The sequence below is a fragment of the Arachis ipaensis genome, chromosome B04, assembly GCF_000816755.2.
Source record: "Arachis ipaensis cultivar K30076 chromosome B04, Araip1.1, whole genome shotgun sequence".
Lineage (NCBI taxonomy): Eukaryota > Viridiplantae > Streptophyta > Magnoliopsida > Fabales > Fabaceae > Arachis > Arachis ipaensis.
The window spans coordinates 44,353,376-44,361,290 of record NC_029788.2 but is presented as its reverse complement, the minus strand read 5'-3'; positions in this window follow the sequence as shown (position 1 = coordinate 44,361,290).

Here is a 7,915-nt window from a genome sequence, read left to right as displayed (position 1 = left end):
AATGATCTAGTGCTTCCTGAGCTTTCAGAGTCAATCCTTCATATAAATTCTGAAGTATGTCCCATTCATTGAATATTTCAAGGGGGCATTTTCTAATCAAGGCTTTGTATCTCTTCTAAGCCTCATAAAGGGATTATGCATCCATCTGTGTGAAGGTTTGCACCTTTGTCTTCAATCTGATAATCCTTTGAGGTGGGTAGAACTTGGCTAGAAATTTGTTCACTAAATCCTCCCAGCTAATGATGCTTTCTTGTGGAAAGACTTCCAGCCATTGAGCAGCCTTGTCCCTCAATGAAAATGGGAATAGCAAGAGTTTATATATGTTTGGATGCACACCATTGGATTTCACTGTGTCACAGATCCTCAGGAAGATAGATAAATGCTAATTTGGATCTTCTAGTGGGCTTCCTCCATAGGAGCAGTTGTTTTGTACCGAAGTGATGAGCTGGGGCTTCAATTGAAAATTGTTTGCATTGACATTTGGGGTAAGGATGCTACTCCCACAATGCCTTGGGTTAGCAAATGTGTAAGAAGCCAAGACTCTCCTCTGGGGTTGACCATTGTTGTTGGCTACTCCCACTCGTGGATTTGTTAGATTCTCCTCCATTTCTTGGTATTCTTCTTCAGAAGCTTCTTCACCAATGACCCCCTTCTATCTGGCTTCCCTTCTCAGTCTTCGAAGAGTCCTCTCGTCACGATCACTAGAGGTGGAGACCTCTCTCCTTACTTCTGTCATACAACCAAAACAACAAGAAATACACAGAACACTCTGTAGCTTGAGTGCAGTGAGAGTTAGTAGAGACAAAGTCTCAAATAGTTAGTGTGCTTATCAAAGATAAAGAAAAACAAAGAAAAAGTGCTTAATCTTGACCACCACCTTACTTAATCATTGTCAATCTAGATCAATCCCCGGCAACGGCGCCAAAAACTTGATGGGTGGAAATCAGATTTCACACAAAACTCACCGGCAAGTATACCGGGTCGCTTCAAGTAGTAATTACTCACAAGAGTGAGGTCGATCCCACAGGGATTGATGGATTGAGAAATTTTAGTTAGGTGATGAATTTAGTTAAGTGAACAGTTGAGGAATTGAGTAATTTTGAGTGATAGAAGCTAAATTGCATGTAAATAGAAGTGCAGAATGTAAATTGAGCAGAAAATAGAGTGCAGATGGTAAATTGACTGAATCTAAAGGTGCACAAAGATTAAATAGCATGAAACTTAGAGTGCAAGAAAGTAAATGAACTGAAACTTAAATTGCAAGAAAAGTAAATGGCTGAAGCTTAGAGTGCAAGAAAACTAAATTACTGAATCTAAATTGCTGAGAGACTTAAATTACTTGAAGAGTAAAGGTTTTGGGTACTGAGATTTGAAATTGAACAAGAAATTGCAAAGTAAAGTAAATCAGAAAGCTCTGAGATGCAAGACTCCAGATCTGGATCTCAGTAGCAAGAACAGAAATGGAAAATAGCTTCAAGAAACAAAACAACAAGAAAACTTGAGTAAATTATGAAATCCTAAAGAGAAATCGAAGATCGAAGAAGAGCAATGAGGTTAGAAAGCAGATCTAACTCTCAATTACTCTCTGGATCAAGCAGAAAATAAATTGCAGAAGAAAATAAAATTTAAAATAGCAAAAGAAACTTAGATCTAAATTCAATAGAATTCCTCAACCTCAATCCAAAAACCAAAAACAAAAAAGTAGAAGTTACAGATGAAAGAAATTGAAAACAAAAACCTAAACTCAGATCCAATCCTTAGAACAATTGAGAAGAGAGGTAAAAGATGATTCTCAAACTTAGAATCAATGAAGCTCTTCAATCCCAATTCAAATTCCAAGAACAGAAATTAAAAGTTACAGAAGAAAGAAAATGCAAAAAAAAAAACCATATCCAATTCCCAAATTCCCAAATTCAAAATAAGAGTGAAAACTAAAATTTAGCTAAAAGTAAAACAAAAAAATGAGCAAAAGGTCCTTTACAAATGAAATTAACTCATATTTATACACTTTCTATTTTTGGTTTTTAGAACTTGGAGTGGGCTTTTCAAATTGGTGAAGAATTAGATCCAAGATGGCTTTTTGATTGAAAATGGACCAAGGGTGCTAGCTCCAGTGGAGTTCTCCGTTTGGTTAGTGAACTGAGCGCTACACATGCTCCTTGGTTCCCCCTTCGAGCCTGGCTGCTCCCCTTTGTGCTAATTTCCTCAGCACTCAGTGAAGTGAATAGAACGTAGCACTCCCTTGCTTGCCTTGGTCTCCCTCTCCGAACTCTGGCTGCCCCTCTTGTGAGTGCTGCTCCTTGCTTTTCTTTTGAGCCATGCCCAAAAAAGGTAGAAGCAGTTAACATAATGCTCACTTCAATTGAGCGCTGGTCTTGTTTTTGAGTTTCCTTGTAGCGCTCAGTTGGGACATTCAACGTAGAGCCCTTGCTTGGTCTCTCCATTATGCGCGAAAATGTTCAATCAATTTGAACGTAGCGCTCATTCCATTTGAGCGCTGGCCTTGGTGTGTTCCCAACTAGCGCTCACTTTGTGAACGCTCCGCTCAAATAGAGAGCGCTACATCTCTTTGTTGCTCCCTCAGCCCTGCTTTCTTGGTGCATCATTGGGCACTCTGTTGGGTCTTTGAGCACTGGCCCTTGCTCCTTTGGATGATCGCCACGCTTTAATATCATGGGTCACGCTTTGATAAGGCAAGCTTTCTTGGTTCTTTCCTTTCTTCTCCTACAAGCAACCAAATAAACTTATCAAAGTATCACCAAATTCACAAGGTTTCTAAATCCTTCATAAAATCAACTAATTCTAGCTTAAGCCTTATGATTTTGTGTTAATTAAATAATGGTTGATTGATTTATCATAACCATGAAAATCCACTCCAAATCACTTACTTATTATGCAAGAAAGTGCATAAAACCTAATCAAACAAGTGAAAAATGCTTGAAAAGCTAGCATGAGATGACTTGTCATCATTTTGGTCTTGAAATCCTGATTTAAATTCTGTCGTCTGAGAGTTCTTTAATTCACCGCAATTTACATTTTCCAGTTCTGTTTTGATTCCTAACACCCATATCTCTTTATTCTTCATGCAATTTAAGTTTCCTAGAAATCTAGATTTTGCAATTTACATTTCCTGTACTTTAAGTTTCAATTATTTACTTTTCTTGCAATTTAAGTTTCAGATCTTTTAATTTCTTGCATTTTAAGTTTCTGCAATTTTACTTCTTCTGCACTTTACTTTTATGCCAATTTACTTTCTCCTATTTAGTTTACTTGCAATTTCACTTCTGTTAATCAAATTTCACTCAAATCATCAACTATTCGCTTAACTAAATTCGTCACCGTACTAAAGTTGCTCAATCCATCAATTCCTGTGGGATCGACCTCACTCCTGTGAGTTATTACTACTTGATGCGACCCGGTACACTTGCCGGTGAGTTTGTGTGGAATCATTTTTCCCTCATCAGAATGAAATTTATAATTTTTTTAGTTAGAATTTAACATAATTTTGTTTGTCTTTTTAGGGTGGTATGATCTTACACACTAGAAGAAATACGCTAACACGCTCCAGCGAGTTAGCCAACCCATTCCTCACACGAGCAGGCTTCGATCATGTAGTCTACATACTTGAGTGGGACCATGATCGGTGACGGAGGAAAAATATCGGTAAAGAATATCTCAATAAAATTGCGTTGCAAGTATAGATCTAAACCGACAATTAAACCTCAATCAACGTTTAATTTGTTTGTTATTTAGTTAACCTCTAACAATTGAAGGTAAGTCAAGTGAGTAATTCAACTTGAGTTCACAAGTCCTAATCAAAGACTAGAGTTAGTGAAGGTCAAACCAACTAGCAACTTTCAATCACCAACCGACAAGAGACTTTGACAATTCGAGAGTCTCCAATTTACTCAATCTAAGCTAAGAACATAAAAATCTAACGAAAAATCCAACCAAACATTTTATCAAATACTTGGAAGGTGTAAAATAAAAACATGGAAAACTAACAAGACATAGCAAAATCTAAGACTAACAATTGCAAGAGGAAACAATAACAACAAAGTAAAGGATGCAATCATAAACATAAAAATATAAATTGCATTAATATGGATTAAAGGAAATAGAAGAGTTCATAAACTAAATTGACAACATAAAGGAATCAACGATAGAAGTAGACAAACCAAAGTAATAGAACAAATAAAAGTAGAAGAAAACTAAATAAAAGCAAGGTAGATATCTGAATTTGAGAAAAGTTAAACCTAAAAACCCTAAAACCTAGAGAGATGAGAGAACCTCTCTCTCTAGAAAACTACATTTAAACCTAATAATTGTGAATAAAAGTGGGAATGAATGATTCTCCCCTTTGATGAGCGGATAATTTATACTCTTTTTGGCATTGTTTTTAGGTAGTTTTTAGTATGTTTTAGTTACTTTTTATTATATTTTTATTAGTTTTTATGCAAAAATCACATTTCTGGAATTTACTATGAGTTTGTGTATTTTTCTATAATTTCAAATATTTTCTGGCTGAACTTGAGGGACCTGAGCAAAAATCTGATTAAGAGGATGAGAAAGGACTGCAGATGCTGTTGGATTCTGACCCTCCTGCACTCGAAATAGATTTTCTGGAGCTACCGAAGCCTAATTGGCGCGCTCTCAATTGCGTTGGAAAATAGACATCTTGGGCTTTCCAGAAATATATAATAGTCCATAATTTTCCTGAGATTTGATGGCCCAAACTGGCGTTAAACGCCAGCCAGAGACCCTTTTCTGGAGTAAAACTCCAGAACTGGCACCAAAACTGGAGTTAAACGCCCAAACTGACACCCAAGCTGGCGTTTAACTCCAAGAATGGCCTATGCATGTGAAAGCTTCAATGCTCAGCCCTAGCACACACCAAGTGGGCCCCGGAAGTGGATTTCTGCACTATCTGCACTTAGTTATTCATTTTCTGTAAACCTAAGTTACTAGTTTAGTATAAAAACTACTTTTAGAGATTCGTTTTGGAACTCATGACATTTTACATTTCATAATGTATCTCCTACGGCATGAGTCTCTAAACCCCATAGGTAGAGATGAGGAGCTCTGCTTTGTTTCAATGGATTAATACAATTACTACTGTTTTCTATTCAATCACGCTTGATTCTTGATGAGCGGATAATTTATACCCTTTTTGGCATTATTTTTATATAGTTTTTAGTATGTTTTAGTTACTTTTTATTATATTTTTATTAGTTTTTATTCAAAAATCACATTTCTGGACTTTACTATGAGTTTGTGTGTTTTTCTTTAATTTCAAGTATTTTTTGGCTAAAATTGAGGAAGCTGAGCAAAAATATGATTCAGAGGCTGGAAAAGGACTGCAGATGTTGTTGGATTCTGACCCGCCTGCAGTCGAAATAGATTTTCTCGAGCTACAAAAGTTCAATTGGCGCTCTGTCAATTGCGTTGGAAAGTAGACATTCTGGGCTTTCCAGCAATATATAATAGTCCATACTTTGCTCGAAATTTAATGGCCCAAACTGGCCTCCAAAGTCAGACTAAAATTTTCTGGCGTAAAACGCCAGAACTAGCACCTTTTTCGGCGTTAAACGCCCATTCTGGCACTCAGGGTGGCGTTTAACGCCAACTTTGGACATATTAACGTGAAAGCTTGAAAGCTCAGCCCAGGCACGCACCAAGTGGGTCCCGGAGGTGGATTTCTGCACTATCTGTACTTAGTTACTCATTTTCTGTAAACCTAAGTTACTAGTCTAGTATAAAAACTACTTTTAGAGATTCATTTTGTACCTTATGACATTTTTACAATTCATTTGTATCTTTTACCGCATGAGTCTCTAAACCCCATAGGTGGGGGTGAGGAGCTCTGCTGTGTTTCAATGGATTAATGCAATTACTACTGTTTTCTATTCAATCACGCTTGATTCTGTTCTAAGATACTCACTCGTACTTCAATATAGAGAATATGATGACCCGTGACACTCATCATTATCCTCAACCTATGAATGCGTGCCTAACAACCACTCCCGTTCTATCTGAGCTCAACGTAGTCATTGGGTAACAGCTTGAGTGCGTATCTCTTGGGTTTCTAATCCACGGACCGAGTCTGGAGGTTAGAACCTTTGTGGTATAGGCTAGAATCATTGGCATCATTCATGGGATTCGAAAAGTCTAAACCTTATCTGTGGTATTCCGAGTAGGATCTGGGAAAGGATGACTGTGACGAGCTTCAAACTCATGAATGTGGGCGCAGTGACAGTGTGCAAAAGGACAAGGGTCCTATTCCGACGCTAGTGGGAACCGACAGATGATTAGCTGTGCGGTAGCTGTACATGGTACTTTTCATCCGAGACGAGCAATCCAATAGTTGATTAGTCCTGCAGAGATCGTACCTGGTATTTTTCATCCGAGAGGATCATACAGCTTGCTATTGAAGGAAGCCATGCGTGTTTGGAGAAGAAGACAGTAGGAAAGCAGAGATTCAGATGACAGAGAATCTCCGGAACCTCAGCCTGTTTCTTATTACTGAATCACAAGTACTATTTATCTTATGTTATTTATTTTTCATAAATATAATCACTCTTATCATTAATCTCCTGACTAAGATTTACAAAATAACCATAGCTTGCTTCAAGCTGACAATCTCCGTGGGATCGACCCTTACTCACGTAAGGTATTACTTGGACGACCCAGTGCACTTGCTGGTTAGTTGTGCGGAGTTGTGAAAAGGGTAATCACAATTTCCCACACCAATTCTATTCTAAGATACTCACTCGTACTTCAATATAGAGAATATGATGATCCGTGACACTCATCATTATTCTCAAATCTATGAACGCGTGCCTGACAACCACTCCCGTTCTATCTGAGCTCAACGTAGTCATTGGACGACAGTTTGAGTACGTATCTCTTGGGTCTCTGATCCACGGACCTAGTCCGTGAGATTAGAACCTTCGTGGTAGAGGCTAGAGCCAATTGGCAGCATTCCTGGGATCCGAAAAGTCTAAACCTTGTCTGTAGTATTCCGAGTAGGATCTGGGAAGGGATGACTGTGATGAGCTTCAAACTTGTGAATGTTGGGCGCAGTGACAGTGTGCAAAAGGATAGAGAGATCCTATTCCGATGCTAGTGAGAACCGACAGATGATTAGTCGTGCGGTAGCTGTACTTGGTATTTTTCATCCAAGACGAGAAATCTGACAGTTGATTAGCCGTGCAAAAACCGTGCTTGGTATTTTTCATCCGAGAGGATCATACAACTTGCCATTGAAGGAAGCCATGCGTGTTTGGAGAAGAAGACAGTAGGAAAGCAGAGATTCAGACAACAGAGCATCTCCGGAACCTCAACTTGTTCCTCATTACTGAATCACAAGTACCATTTATTTCATGTTATTTACTTTTCATAAACAAAAATCATTTTTATCATTAATCTCCTGACTAAGATTTACAAGGTAACCATAGCTTGCTTCAAGCCGACAATCTCCGTAGGATCGACCCTTACTCACGTAAGGTATTACTTGGACGACCCAGTGCACTTGCTGGTTAGTTGTGCGGAGTTGTGAAAAGTGTAATCACAATTTAGTGCACCAAGTTTTTGGCGCCGTTGCCGGAGATTGGTCGAGTTCGGACAACTGACGGTTCATCTTGTTGCTTAGATTAGGAAAAATATATCTTTTTTAGTTTAGAGTCACTAAAATTGAATCTTCTATTACTGTTTTTGTTAAAAGTTTAAAATCCTTGTTTTTTTTTTCTAGATAATTTTCGAAAACTTTTAATAAATAGATAAAATCAATAAACTAATAATTGAGTCTTTTGATTGAGTTTAGTTTCATGCTTTAAGTTTGGTGTTAATTGCATGTTTTTATTTGTATTCATATTTTTAATTACATGTTCTTAGTTCTTTCTTGATCTTCAAATTG